Genomic DNA, 14,166 nt, shown 5'->3' with positions numbered 1-14,166 from the left:
GGTGAGGGTCAGGCTTCGGGGAAGGGTTAGGGTTAGGGTTCGGGCTAGGGTTAGGGTTAGGGGACGGGGAGGGTTTAGGGTCCAGGTGAGGGTACGACAACGCTTTAGGGGAAGCGTACGTGTGAGGGCGCGGGTTAGTGTTATCATACGGGTTAGGATTAGGGGACGGGTGAGGGTCAGCCTTCGGGGAAGGGTTAGGGTTAGGGTTCGGGCTAGGGTTAGGGTTAGGGGATGGGGACGGTTTAGGGTCCAGGTGAGGGTACGACAACACTTTAGGGGGAGCGTACGTGTGAGGGCGCGGGTTAGTGTTAGCGTACGGGTTAGGATTAGGGTACGGGTGAGGGTCAGGCTTCGGGGAAGGGTTAGGGTTAGGGTTCGGGCTAGGGTTAGGGTTAGGGGACGGGGACGGTTTAGGGTCCAGGTGAGGGTACAACAACGCTTTAGGGAAAGCGTACGTGTGAGGGCGCGGGTTAGTGTTATCATACGGGTTAGGATTAGGGGACGGGTGAGGGTCAGCCTTCGGGGAAGGGTTAGGGTTAGGGTTCGGGCTAGGGTTAGGGTTAGGGGAACGGGACGGTTTAGGGTCCAGGTGAGGGTACGACAACACTTTAGGGGGAGCGTACGTGTGAGGGCGCGGGTTAGTGTTAGCGTACGGGTTAGGATTAGGGTACGGGTGAGGGTCAGGCTTCGGGGAAGGGTTAGGGTTAGGGTTCGGGCTAGGGTTAGGGTTAGGGGACGGGGAGGGTTTAGGGTCCAGGTGAGGGTACGACAAAGCTTTAGGGGGAGCGTACGTGTGAGGGCGCGGGTTAGTGTTAGCGTACGGGTTAGGATTAGGGGACGGGTGAGGGTCAGGCTTCGGGGAAGGGTTAAGGTTAGGTTTCGGGCTAGGGTTAGGGTTAGGGGACGGGGAGGGTTTAGGGTCCAGGTGAGTGTACGACAACGCTTTAGGGGGAGCGTACGTGTGAGGGCGCAGGTTAGTGTTAGCGTACGGTTTCGGATTAGGGGACGGGTGAGGGTCAGGCTTCGGGGAAGGGTTAGGGTTAGGGTTCGGGCTAGGGTTAGGGTTAGGGGACGGGGAGGGTTTAGGGTCCAGGTGAGGGTACGACAACGCTTTAGGGGGAGCGTACGTGTCAGGGCGCGGGTTAGTGTTAGCGTACGGGTTAGGATTAGGGGACGGGTGAGGGTCAGGCTTAGGGGATGGGTTAGGGTTAGGGTTCGGGCTAGGGTTAGGGTTAGGGGACGGGGACGGTTTAGGGTCCAGTGACGGTACGACAACGCTTTAGGGAGAGCGTACGTGTGAGGGCGTGCGTTAGTGTTAGCGTACGTGTTAGGATTAGGGGACGGGTGAGGGTCAGGCTTCGGGGAAGGGTTAGGGTTAGTGTTCTGGGTAGGGTTAGGGTTAGGGGACGGAGAGGGTTTAGGGTCCAGGTGAGGGTACGACAACGCTTTAGGGGGAGCGTACGTGTGAGGGCGCAGGTTAGTGTTAGCGTACGGGTTAGGATTAGGGGACGGGTGAGGGTCAGGCTTCGGGGAAGGGTTAGGGTTAGGGTTCGGGCTAGGGTTAGGGTTAGGGGACGGGGTCGGTTTAGGGTCCAGTGACGGTACGACAACGCTTTAGGGAGAGCGTACGTGTGAGGGCGTGCGTTAGTGTTAGCGTACGTGTTAGGATTAGGGGACGGGTGAGGGTCAGGCTTCGGGGAAGGTTTAGGGTTAGAGTTCTGGCTAGGGTTAGGGTTAGGGGACGGAGAGGGTTTAGGGTCCAGGTGAGGGTACGACAACGCTTTAGGGGGAGCGTACGTGTGAGGGCGCGGGTTAGTGTTAGCGTACGGGTTAGGATTAGGGGACGGGTGTGGGTCAGGCTTCGGGGAAGGGTTAGGGTTAGGGTTCGGGCTAGGGTTAGGGTTAGGGGACGGGGACGGTTTACGGTCCAGGTGACGGTACGACAACGCTTTAGGGAGAGCCTACGTGTGAGGGCGTGTGTTAGTGTTAGCATACGGGTTAGGATTAGGGGACGGGTGAGGGTCAGGCTTCGGGGAAGGGTTAGGGTTAGGGTTCGGGCTAGGGTTAGGGTTAGGGGACGGGGACGGTTTAGGGTCCAGGTGAGGGTACGACAACGCTTTAGGGGGAGCGAAAGTGTGAGGGCGCGGGTTAGTGTTAGCATACGGGTTAGGATTAGGGGACGGAAGAGAGTCAGGCATCGGGGAACGGTTAGGGTTAGGGTTCGGGCTAGGGTTAGGGTTAGGGGACGGGGAGGGTTTAGGGTCCAGGTGAGGGTACGACAACACTTTAGGGGGAGCGAAAGTGTGAGGGCGCGGGTTAGTGTTAGCGTACGGGTTAGGATTAGGGGACGGCTGAGGGTCAGGCTTCGGGGAAGGTTTAGGGTTAGGGTTCGGGCTAGGGTTAGGGTTAGGGGACGGGGAGGGTTTAGGGTCCAGGTGAGGGTACGACAACGCTTTAGGGGGAGCGTACGTGTGAGGGCGCGGGTTAGTGTTAGCGTACGGGTTAGGATTAGGGGACAGATGAGGGTCAGGCTTCGGGGAAGGGTTAGGGTTAGGGTTTGGGCTAGGGTTAGGGTTAGGGGACGGGGAGGGTTTAGGGTCCAGGTGAGGGTACGACAACGCTTTAGGGGGAGCGTACGTGTGAGGGCGCGGGTTAGTGTTAGCGTATGGGTTAGGATTAGGGGACGGGTGAGGGTCAGGCTTCGGGGAAGGGTTAGGGTTAGGGTTCGGGCTAGGGTTAGGGTTAGGGGACGGGGATGGTTTAGGATCCAGGTGACGGTACGACAACGCTTTAGGGAGAGCGTACGTGTGAGGGCGTGGGTTAGTGTTAGCATACGGGTTAGGATTAGGGGACGGGTGAGGGTCAGGCTTCGGGGAAGGGTTAGGGTTAGGGTTCGGGCTAGGATTAGGGTTAGGGGACGGGGAGGGTTTAGGGTCCAGGTGAGGGTACGACAACGCTTTAGGGGGAGCGTACGTGTGAGGGCGCGGGTTAGTGTTAGCGTACGGGTTAGGATTAGGGGACAGATGAGGGTCAGGCTTCGGGGAAGGGTTAGGGTTAGGGTTCGGGCTAGGGTTAGGGTTAGGGGACGGGGAGGGTTTAGGGTCCAGGTGAGGGTACGACAACGATTTAGGGGGAGCGTACGTGTGAGGGCGCGGGTTAGTGTTAGCGTAGGGGTTAGGATTAGGGGACGGGTGAGGGTCAGGCTTCCGGGAAGGGTTAGGGTAAGGGTTCGGGCTAGGGTTAGGGTTAGGGGACGGGGACGGTTTAGGGTCCAGGTGACGGTACGACAACGCTTTAGCGAGAGCGTACGTGTGAGGGCGTGAGTTAGTGTTAGCATACGGGTTAGGATTAGGGGACGGGTGAGGGTCAGGCTTCGGGGAAGGGTTAGGGTTATGGTTCGGGCTAGGGTTAGGGTTAGGGGACGGGGAGGGTTTAGGGTCCAGGTGAGGGTACGACAACGCTTTAGGGGGAGCGTACGTGTGAGGGCGCGGGTTAGTGTTAGCGTATGGGTTAGGATTAGGGGATGGGTGAGGGTCAGGCATCGGGGAAGGGTTAGGATTAGGGTTCGGGCTAGGGTTAGGGTTAGGGGACGGGGACGGTTTAGGGTCCAGGTGAGGGTAAGACAACCTTTTAGGGGGAGCGTACGTGTGAGGGCGCGGGTTAGTGTTAGCGTACGGGTTAGGATTAGGGGATGGGTGAGGGTCAGGCTTCGGGGAAGGGTTACGGTTAGGGTTCGGGCTAGGGTTAGGGTTAGGGGAGGGTTTAGGGTCCAGGTGAGGGTACGACAACGCTTTAGGGGGAGCGTACATGTGAGGGCACGGGTTAGTGTTAGCGTACGGGTTAGGATTAGGGGACGGGTGAGGGTCAGGCTTCGGGGAAGTGTTAGGGTTAGGGTGCGGGCTAGGGTTAGGGTTAGGGGACGGGGAGGGTTTAGGGTCCAGGTGAGGGTACGACAACGCTTTAGGGGGAGCGTACGTGTGAGGGCGTGTGTTTTGTTAGCGAATGGGTTAGGATTAGGGGACGTTTGAGGGTCAGGCTTCGGGGAAGGGTTAGGATTAGGGTTCGGGCTAGGGTTAGGGTTAGGGGACGGGGACGGTTTAGGGTCCAGGTGACGGTACGACAACGCTTTAGGGAGAGCGTACGTGTGAGGGCGTGGGTTAGTGTTAGCAGACGGGTTAGGATTAGGGGACGGGAGAGAGTCAGGCTTCGGGGAAGGGTTAGGGTTAGGGTTCGGGCTAGGGTTAGGGTTAGGGGACGGGGAGGGTTTAGGGTCCAGGTGAGGGTACGACAACGCTTTAGGGGGAGCGTACGTGTGAGGGCGCGGGTTAGTGTTAGCGTACGGGTTAGGATTAGGGGACGGGTGAGGGTCAGGCTTCGGGGAAGTGTTAGGGTTAGGGTTCGGGCTAGGGTTAGGGTTAGGGGACGGGGAGGGTTTAGGGTCCAGGTGAGGGTACGACAACGCTTTAGGGGGAGCGTACGTGTGAGGGCGCGGGTTAGTGTTAGCGTACGGGTTAGGATTAGGGGACGGGTGAGGGTCAGGCTTCGGGGAAGGGTTAGGGTTAGGGTTCGGACTATGGTTAGGATTAGGGGACGGGGACGGTTTAGGGTCCAGTTTTGGGTACGACAACGCTTTAGGGGGAGCGTACGTGTGAGGGCGCGGGTTAGTGTTAGCGTACGGTTTAGGATTAGGGGACGGGTGAGGGTCAGGCTTCGGGGAAGGGTTAGGGTTAGGGTTCGGGCTAGAGTTAGGGTTAGGGGACGGGGACGGTTTAGGATCCAGGTGACGGTACGACAACGCTTTAGGAAGAGCATACGTGTGAGGGCGTGGGTTAGTGTTAGCGTACGGGTTAGGATTAGGGGACGGGTGAGGGTCAGGTTACGGGGAAGTGTTAGGGTTAGGGTTCAGTCTAGGGTTAGGGTTAGGGGACGGGGAGGTTTTAGGGTCCAGGTGAGGGTACGACAACGCTTTAGAGGGAGCGTACGTGTGAGGGCGCGGGTTAGTGTTAGCATACGGGTTAGGATTAGGGGACGGGTGAGGGTCAGGCTTCGGGGAAGGGTTAGGGTTAGGGTTCGGGCTAGGGTTAGGGTTAGGGGACGGGGAGGGTTTAGGGTCCAGTTGAGGGTACGACAACGCTTTAGGGGGAGCGTACGTGTGAGGGCGCGGGTTAGTGTTAGCGAACGGGGTAGGATTAGGGGACGTTTGAGGGTCAGGCTTCGGGGAAGGGTTAGGGTTAGGGTTCGGGCTAGGGTTAGGGTTAGGGGACGGGGACGGTTTAGGGTCCAGGTGACGGTACGACAACGCTTTAGGGAGAGCGTACGTGTGAGGGCGTGGGTTAGTGTTAGCATACGGGTTAGGATTAGGGGACGGGAGAGAGTCAGGCTTCGGGGAAGGGTTAGGGTTAGGGTTCGGGCTAGGGTTAGGGTTAGGGGACGGGGAGGGTTTAGGGTCCAGGTGAGGGTACGACAACGCTTTAGGGGGAGCGTACGTGTGAGGGCGCGGGTTAGTGTTAGCGTACGGGTTAGGATTAGGGGACGGGTGAGGGTGAGGCTTCGGGGAAGGGTTAGGGTTAGGGTTCGGGCTAGGGTTAGGGTTAGGGGACGGGGAGGGTTTAGGGTCCAGGTGAGGGTACGACAACGCTTTAGGGGGAGCGTACGTGTGAGGGTGCGGGTTAGTGTTAGCGTACGGTTTAGGATTAGGGGACGGGTGAGGGTCAGGCTTCGGGGAAGGGTTAGGGTTAGGGTTCGGGCTAGAGTTAGGGTTAGGGGACGGGGACGGTTTAGGATCCAGGTGACGGTACGACAACGCTTTAGGGAGAGCGTACGTGTGAGGGCGTGGGTTAGTGTTAGCGTACGGGTTAAGATTAGGGGACGGGTGAGGGTCAGGTTTCGGGGAAGGGTTAGGGTTAGGGTTCAGTCTAGGGTTAGGGTTAGGGGACGGGGACAGTTTAGGGTCCAGGTGAGGGTACGACAACGCTTTAGATGGAGCGTACGTGTGAGGGCGCGGGTTAGTGTTAGCGTACGGGTTAGGATTAGGGGACGGGTGAGGGTCAGGCTTCGGGGAAGGGTTAGGGTAGGGTTCGGGCTAGGGTTAGGGTTAGGGGACGGGGAGGGTTTAGGGTCCAGTTGAGGGTACGACAACGCTTTAGGGGGAGCGTACGTGTGAGAGCGCGGGTTAGTGTTAGCGAACGGGTTAGGATTAGGGGACGTTTGAGGGTCAGGCTTCGGGGAAGGGTTAGCGTTAGGGTTCGGGCTAGGGTTAGGTTTAGGGGACGGGGACGGTTTAGGGTCCAGGTGACGGTACGACAACGCTTTAGGGAGAGCGTACGTGTGAGGGCGTGGGTTAGTGTTAGCATACGGGTTAGGATTAGGGGACGGGAGAGAGTCAGGCTTCGGGGAACGGTTAGGGTTAGGGTTCGGGCTAGGGTTAGGGTTAGGGGACGAGGAGGGTTTAGGGTCCAGGTGAGGGTACGACAACGCTTTAGGGGGAGCGTAAGTGTGAGGGCGCTGGTTAGTGTTAGCGTATGGGTTAGGATTAGGGAACGGGTGAGGGTCAGGCTTCGGGGAAGGGTTAGGGTTAGGGTTCGGGCTAGGGTTAGGGTTAGGGGATGGGGACGGTTTAGGGTCCAGGTGACGGTACGACAACGCTTTAGGGAGAGCATACGTGTGAGTGCGTGGGTTAGTGTTAGCGTACGGGTTAGGATTAGGGGACGGGTGAGGGTCAGGTTTCGGGGAAGGGTTAGGGTTAGGGTTCAGGCTAGGGTTAGGGTTAGGGGACGGGGAGGGTTTAGGGTCCAGGTGAGGGTACGACAATGCTTTAGGGGGAGCATACGTGTGAGGGCGCGGGTTAGTGTTAGCGTACGGGTTAGGATTAGGGGAGGGGTGAGGGTCAGGCTTCGGGGAAGGGTTAGGGTTAGGGTTCGGGCTAGGGTTAGGGTTAGGGGACGGGGAGGGTTTAGGGTCCAGTTGAGGGTATGACAACGCTTTAGGGGGAGCGTACGTGTGAGGGCGCGGGTTAGTGTTAGCGTACGGGTTAGGATTAGGGGACGGGTGAGGGTCAGGCTTCGGGGAAGTGTTAGGGTTAGGGTTCTGGCTAGGGTTAGGGTTGGGGACGGGGAGGGTTTAGGGTCCAGGTGAGGGTACGACAACGCTTTAGGGGGAGCGTACGTGTGAGGGCGCGGGTTAGTGTTAGCGTACGGGTTAGGATTAAGGGACGGGTGAGGGTCAGGCTTCGGGGAAGCGTTAGGGTTAGTGTTCGGGCTAGGGTTAGGGTTAGGGGACGGGGAGGGTTTAGGGGCCAGGTGAGGGTACGACAACGCTTTAGGGGGAGCGTACGTGTGAGGGCGAGGGTTAGTGTTAGCATACGGGTTAGGATTAGGGGACGGGTGAGGGTCAGGCTTCGGGGAAGGGTTAGGATTAGGGTTCGGGCTAGGGTTAGGGTTAGGGGACCGGGACGGTTTAGGGTCAAGGTGAGGGTACGACAACCCTTTAGGGGGAGCGTACGTGTCAGGGCGCGGGTTAGTGTTAGCGTACGGGTTAGGATTAGGGGATCGGTGAGGGTCAGGCTTCGGGGAAGGGTTACGGTTAGGGTTCGGGCTAGGGTTAGGGTTAGGGGAGGGTTTAGGGTCCAGGTGAGGGTACGACAACGCTTTAGGGGGAGCGTACGTGTGAGGGCGTGGGTTAGTGTTAGCGTACGGGTTAGGATTAGGGGACGGGTGAGGGTCAGGCTTCGGGGAAGTGTTAGGGTTAGGGTGCGGGCTAGGGTTAGGGTTAGGGGACGGGGAGGGTTTAGGGTCCAGGTGAGGGTACGACAACGCTTTAGGGGGAGCGTACGTGTGAGGGCGCGGGTTAGTGTTAGCGTACGGGTTAGGATTAGGGGACGGGTGAGGGTCAGGCTTCGGGGAAGGGTTAGGGTTAGGGTTCGGGCTAGGGTTAGGATTAGGGGACGGGGACGGTTTAGGGTCCAGTTGAGGGTACGACAACGCTTTAGGGGGAGCGTACGTGTTAGGGCGCGGTTTAGTGTTAGCGTACGGTTTAGGATTAGGGGACGGGTGAGAGTCAGGCTTCGGGGAAGGGTTAGGGTTAGGGTTCGGGCTAGGGTTAGGGTTAGGGGACGGGGACGGTTTAGGGTCCAGGTGAGGGTACGACAACGCTTTAGGGGGAGCGTACGTGTGAGGGCGCGGGTTAGTGTTAGCGTACGGGTTAGGATTAAGGGACGGGTGAGGGTCAGGCTTCGGGGAAGGGTTAGGGTTAGGGTTCGGGCTAGGGTTAGGGTTAGGGGACGGGGAGGGTTTAGGGTCCAGTTGAGGGTACGACAACGCTTTAGGGGGAGCGTACGTGTGAGGGCGCGGGTTAGTGTTAGCGTACGGGTTAGGATTAGGGGACGGGTGAGGGTCAGGCTTCGGGGAAGGGTTAGGGTTAGGGTTCGGGCTAGGGTTAGGGTTAGGGGACGGTGACGGTTTAGGGTCCAGGTGACGGTACGACAACGCTTTAAGGAGAGCGTACGTGTGAGGGCGTGGGTTAGTGTTAGCATACGGGTTAGGATTAGGGGACGGGTGAGGGTCAGGCTTCGGGGAAGGGTTAGGGTTAGGTTTCGGGCTAGGGTTAGGGTTAGGGTACGGGGAGGGTTTAGGGTCCAGGTGAGGGTACGACAACGCTTTAGGGGGAGCGTACGTGTGAGGGCGCGGGTTAGTGTTAGCGTACGGGTTAGGATTAGGGGACAGATGAGGGTCAGGCTTCGGGGAAGGGTTAGGGTTAGGGTTCGGGCTAGGGTTAGGGTTAGGGGACGGGGAGGGTTTAGGGTCCAGGTGAGGGTACGACAACGCTTTAGGGGGAGCGTACGTGTGAGGGCGCGGGTTAGTGTTAGCGTACGGGTTAGGATTAGGAGAGAGGCAAGGGTCAGGCTTCGGGGAAGGGTTAGGGTTAGGGTTCGAGCTAGGGTTAGGGTTAGGGGACGGGGAGGGTTTAGGGTCCAGGTGAGGGTACGACAACGCTTGAGGGGGAGCATACGTGTGAGGGCGCGGGTTAGTGTTAGCGTACGGGTTAGGATTAGGGGACGGGTGAGGGTCAGGCTTCTGGGAAGGTTTAAGGTTAGGGTTCGGGCTAGGGTTAGGGTTAGGAGACGGGGAGGGTTTAGGGTCCAGGTGAGGGTACGACAACGCTTTAGGGGGAGCGTACGTGTGAGGGCGTGAGTTAGTGTTAGCGTACTGGTTAGGATAAGGGGACGGGTGAGATCCGGCTTCGGGGAAGGGTTAGGGTTAGGGTTCGGGCTAGGGTTAGGGTTAGGGGACGGGGACGGTTTAGGGTCCAGGTGAGGGTACGACAACGCTTTAGGGGGAGCGTACGTGTGAGGGCGCGGGTTAGTGTTAGCGTACGGGTTAGGATTAGGGGACGGGTGAGGGTCAGGCTTCGGGGAAGGGTTACGATTAGGGTTCGGGCTAGGGTTAGGGTTAGGGGACGGGGACGGTTTAGGGTCCAGGTGACGGTACGACAACGCTTTAGGGAGAGCGTACGTGTGAGGGCGTGGGTTAGTGTTAGCGTACGGGTTAGGATTAGGGGACGGGTGAGGGTCAGGCTTCGGGGAAGGGTTAGGGTTAGGGTTCGGGCTAGGGTTAGGGTTAGGGGACGGGGAGGGTTTAGGGTCCAGGTGAGGGTACGACAACGCTTTAGGAGGAGCGTACGTGTGAGGGCGCGGGTTAGTGTTAGCGTACGGGTTAGGATTAGGGGACGGGTGAGGGTCAGGCTTCGGGGATGTTTGGGTTAGGGTTCGGGCTAGGGTTACGGTTAGGGGACGGGGAGGGTTTAGGGTCCAGGTGAGGGTACGACAACGCTTTAGGGGGAGCGTACGTGTGAGGGCGCAGGTTAGTGTTAGCGTACGGGTTAGGATTAGGGGACGGGTGAGGTCCGGCTTCGGGGAAGGGTTAGGGTTAGGGTTCGGGCTAGGGTTAGGGTTAGGGGACGGGGACGGTTTAGGGTCCAGGTGGGGGTACGACAACGCTTTAGGGGGAGCGTACGTGTGAGGGCGTGGGTTAGTGTTAGCGTACGGGTTAGGATTAGGGGACGGGTGAGGGTCAGGCTTCGGGGAAGGGTTAGGGTTAGGGTTCGGGCTAGGGTTAGGGTTAGGGGACAGGGAGGGTTTAGGGTCCAGGTGAGGGTACGACAACGCTTTAGGGGGAGCGTACGTGTGAGGGCACGGGTTAGTGTTAGCGTACGGGTTAGGATTAGGGGACGGGTGAGGGTCAGGCTTCGGGGAAGGGTTAGGGTTAGGGTTCGGGCTAGGGTTAGGGTTAGGGGACGGGGAGGGTTTAGGGTCCAGGTGAGGGTACGACAACGCTTTAGGGGGAGCGTACGTGTGAGGGCACGGGTTAGTGTTAGCGTACGGGTTAGGATTAGGGGACGGGTGAGGGTCAGGCTTTAGGGATGTGTTAGGGTTAGGGTACGGGCTATGGTTAGGTTTAGGGGACGGGGACGGTTTATGGTCCAGGTGAGGGTACGACAACGCTTTAGGGGGAGCGTACGTGTGAGGGCGTGAGTTAGTGTTAGCGTACTGGTTAGGATAAGGGGACGGGTGAGGTCCGGCTTCGTGGAAGGGTTAGGGTTAGTGTTCGGGTTAGGGTTAGGGTTAGGGGACGGGGACGGTTTAGGGTCCAGGTGAGGGTACGACAACGCTTTAGGGGGAGCGTACGTGTGAGGGCGCGGGTTAGTGTTAGCGTACGGGTTAGGATTAGGGGACGGGTGAGGGTCAGGCTTCGGGGAAGGGTTACGATTAGGGTTCGGGCTAGGGTTAGGGTTAGGGGACGGGGACGGTTTAGGGTCCAGGTGACGGTACGACAACGCTTTAGGGAGAGCGTACGTGTGAGGGTGTGGGTTAGTGTTAGCGTACGGGTTAGGATTAGGGGACGGGTGAGGGTCAGGCTTCGGGGAAGGGTTAGGTTTAGGGTTCGGGCTAGGGTTAGGGTTAGGGGACGGGGAGGGTTTAGGGTCCAGGTGAGGGTACGACAATGCTTTAGGGGGAGCGTACGTGTGAGGGCGCGGGTTAGTGTTAGCGTACGGGTTAGGATTAGGCGACGGGTGAGGGTCAGGCTTCGGGGAAGGGTTAGGGTTAGGGTTTGGGGTAGGGTTAGGGTTAGGGGACGGGGAGGGTTTAGGGTCAAGGTGAGGGTATGACAACGCTTTAGGTGGAGCGTGCGTGTGAGGGCGCGGGTTAGTGTTAGCGTACGGGTTAGGATTAGGGGACGGGTGAGGGTCAGGCTTCGGGGAAGGGTTAGGGTTAGGGTTCGGGCTAGGGTTAGGGTTAGGGGACGGGGACGGTTTAGGGTCCAGGTGAGGGTACGAAAACGCTTTAGGGGGAGCGTACGTGTGAGGGCGCGGGTTAGTGTTAGCGTACGGGTTAGGATTAGACGACGGGTGAGTGTCAGGCTTCGGGGAAGTGTTAGGATTAGTGTTCGGGCTAGGGTTAGGGTTAGGGGACGGGGAGGGTTTAGGGTCCAGGTGAGGGTACGACAACGCTTTAGGGGGAGCATACGTGTGAGGGCGCGGGTTAGTGTTAGCGTACGGGTTAGGATTAGGGGACGGCTGAGGGTCAGGCTTCGGGGAACGGTTAGGTTTAGGGTTCGGGCTAGGGTTAGGTTTAGGGGATGGGGACGGTTTAGGGTCCAGGTTACCGTACGACAACGCTTTAGGGAGAGCGTACGTGTGAGGGCGTGGGTTAGTGTTAGCGTACGGGTTAGGATTAGGGGACGGGTGAGGGTCAGGCTTCGAGGAAGGGTTAGGGTTAGGGTTCGGGCTAGGGTTAGGGTTAGGGGACGGGGACGGTTTACGGTCCAGGTGACGGTACGACAACGCTTTAGGGAGAGCGTACGTGTGAGGGCGTGGGTTAGTGTTAGCGTACGGGTTAGGATTAGGGGACGGGTGAGGGTCAGGCTTTGGGGAAGGGTTAGGTTTAGGGTTCGGGCTAGGGTTAGGGTTAGGGGATGGGGCGGGTTCAGGGTCCAGGTAAGGGTACGACAACGCTTTAGGGGGAGCGTATGTGTGAGGGCGCGGGTTAGTGTTAGCGTACAGGTTAGGATTAAGGGACGGGTGAGGGTCAGTCTTCGGGGAAGGGTTAGGGTTAGGGTTCGGGCTAGGGTTAGGGTTAGGGGACGGGGAGGGTTTAGGGTCCAGGTGAGGGTACGACAACGCTTTAGGGGGAGCGTACGTGTGAGGGCGCGGGTTAGTGTTAGCGTACGGGTTAGGATTAGGGGACGGGTGAGGGTCAGGCTTCGGGGAAGGGTTAGGGTTAGGGTTCGGGCTAGGGTTAGGGTTAGGGGACGGGGAGGGTTTAGGGTCCAGGTGAGGGTACGACAACGCTTTAGGGGGAGCGTACGTGTGAGGGCGCGGGTTAGTGTTAGCGTACGGGATAGGATTAGGGGACGGGTGAGGGTCAGGCTTCGGGGAAGGGTTAGGTTTAGGGTTCGGGCTACGGTTAGGGTTAGGGGACGGGGACGGTTTAGGGTCCAGGTGAGGGTACGACAACGCTTTAGGGGGAGCGTACGTGTGAGGGCGCGGGTTAGTGTTAGCGTACGGGTTAGGATTAGGGGACGGGTGAGGATCAGGCTTCGGGGAAGGGTTAGGGTTAGGGTTCGGGCTAGGGTTAGGGTTAGGGGACGGGGACGGTTTAGTGTCCAGGTGACGGTATGACAACGCTTTAGGGAGAGCGTACGTGTGAGGGCGTGGGTTAGTGTTAGCATACGGGTAAGGATTAGGGGACGGGTGAGGGTCAGGCTTCGGGGAAGTGTTAGGGTTAGGGTTTGGGCTAGGGTTAGAGTTAGGGGACGGGGACGGGGACGCTTTAGGGTCCAGGTGATGGTACGAGAACGCTTTAGGGAGAGCGTACGTGTGAGGGCGTGGGTTAGTGTTAGCGTACGGGTTAGGAGTAGGGGACGGGTGAGGGTCAGGCTTCGGGGAAGGGTTAGGGTTAGGGTTCGGGCTAGGGTTAGGGTTAGGGGACGGGGAGGGTTTAGGGTCCAGGTGAGGGTACGACAACGCTTTAGGGGGAGCGTACGTGTGAGGGCGCGGGTTAGTGTTAGCGTACGGGTTAGGATTAGGCGACGGGTGAGGGTCAGGCTTCGGAGAAGGGTTAGGGTTAGGGTTTGGGGTAGGGTTAGGGTTAGGGGACGGGGAGGGTTTAGGGTCAAGGTGAGGGTATGACAACGCTTTAGGTGGAGCGTACGTGTGAGGGCGCGGGTTAGTGTTAGCGTACGGTTTAGGATTAGGGGACGGGTGAGGGTCAGGCTTCGGGGAAGGGTTAGGTTTAGGGTTCGGGCTAGGGTTAGGGTTAGGGGACGGGGACGGTTTAGGGTCCAGGTGAGGGTACGACAACGCTTTAGGGGGAGCGTACGTGTGAGGGCGCGGGTTAGTGTTAGCGTACGGGTTAGGATTAGACGACGTGTGAGTGTCAGGCTTCGGGGAAGTGTTAGGATTAGTGTTCGGGCTAGGGTTAGGGTTAGGGGACGGGGAGGGTTTAGGGTCCAGGTGAGGGTACGACAACGCTTTAGGGGGAGCATACGTGTGAGGGCGCGGGTTAGTGTTAGCGTACGGGTTAGGATTAGGGGACGGCTGAGGGTCAGGCTTCGGGGAACGGTTAGGTTTAGGGTTCGGGCTAGGGTTAGGTTTAGGGGATGGGGACGGTTTAGGGTCCAGGTGACCGTACGACAACGCTTTGGGGAGAGCGTACGTGTGAGGGCGTGGGATAGTGTTAGCGTACGGGTTAGGATTAGGGGACGGGTGAGGGTCAGGCTTCGAGGAAGGGTTAGGGTTAGGGTTCGGGCTAGGGTTAGGGTTAGGGGACGGGGACGGTTTACGGTCCAGGTGACGGTACGACAACGCTTTAGGGAGAGCGTACGTGTGAGGGCGTGGGTTAGTGTTAGCGTACGGGTTAGGATTAGGGGACGGGTGAGGGTCAGGCTTTGGGGAAGGGTTAGGTTTAGGGTTCGGGCTAGGGTTAGGGTTAGGGGATGGGGAGGGTTCAGGGTCCAGGTAAGGGTACGACAACGCTTTAGGGGGAGCGTACGTGTGAGGGCGCGGGTTAGTGTTAGCGTACAGGTTAGGATTAAGCGACGGGTGAGGGTCAGGCTTCGGGGAAGGGTTAGGGTTAGGGTTCGGGATAGGGTTAGGGTTAGGGGACGGGGA

This window comes from Delphinus delphis, chromosome 10 (genome assembly GCF_949987515.2).
Source record: "Delphinus delphis chromosome 10, mDelDel1.2, whole genome shotgun sequence".
Taxonomy (NCBI): domain Eukaryota; kingdom Metazoa; phylum Chordata; class Mammalia; order Artiodactyla; family Delphinidae; genus Delphinus; species Delphinus delphis.
The sequence above is the reverse complement of the archived record's forward strand: the minus strand, read 5'-3'. Positions refer to the sequence as shown.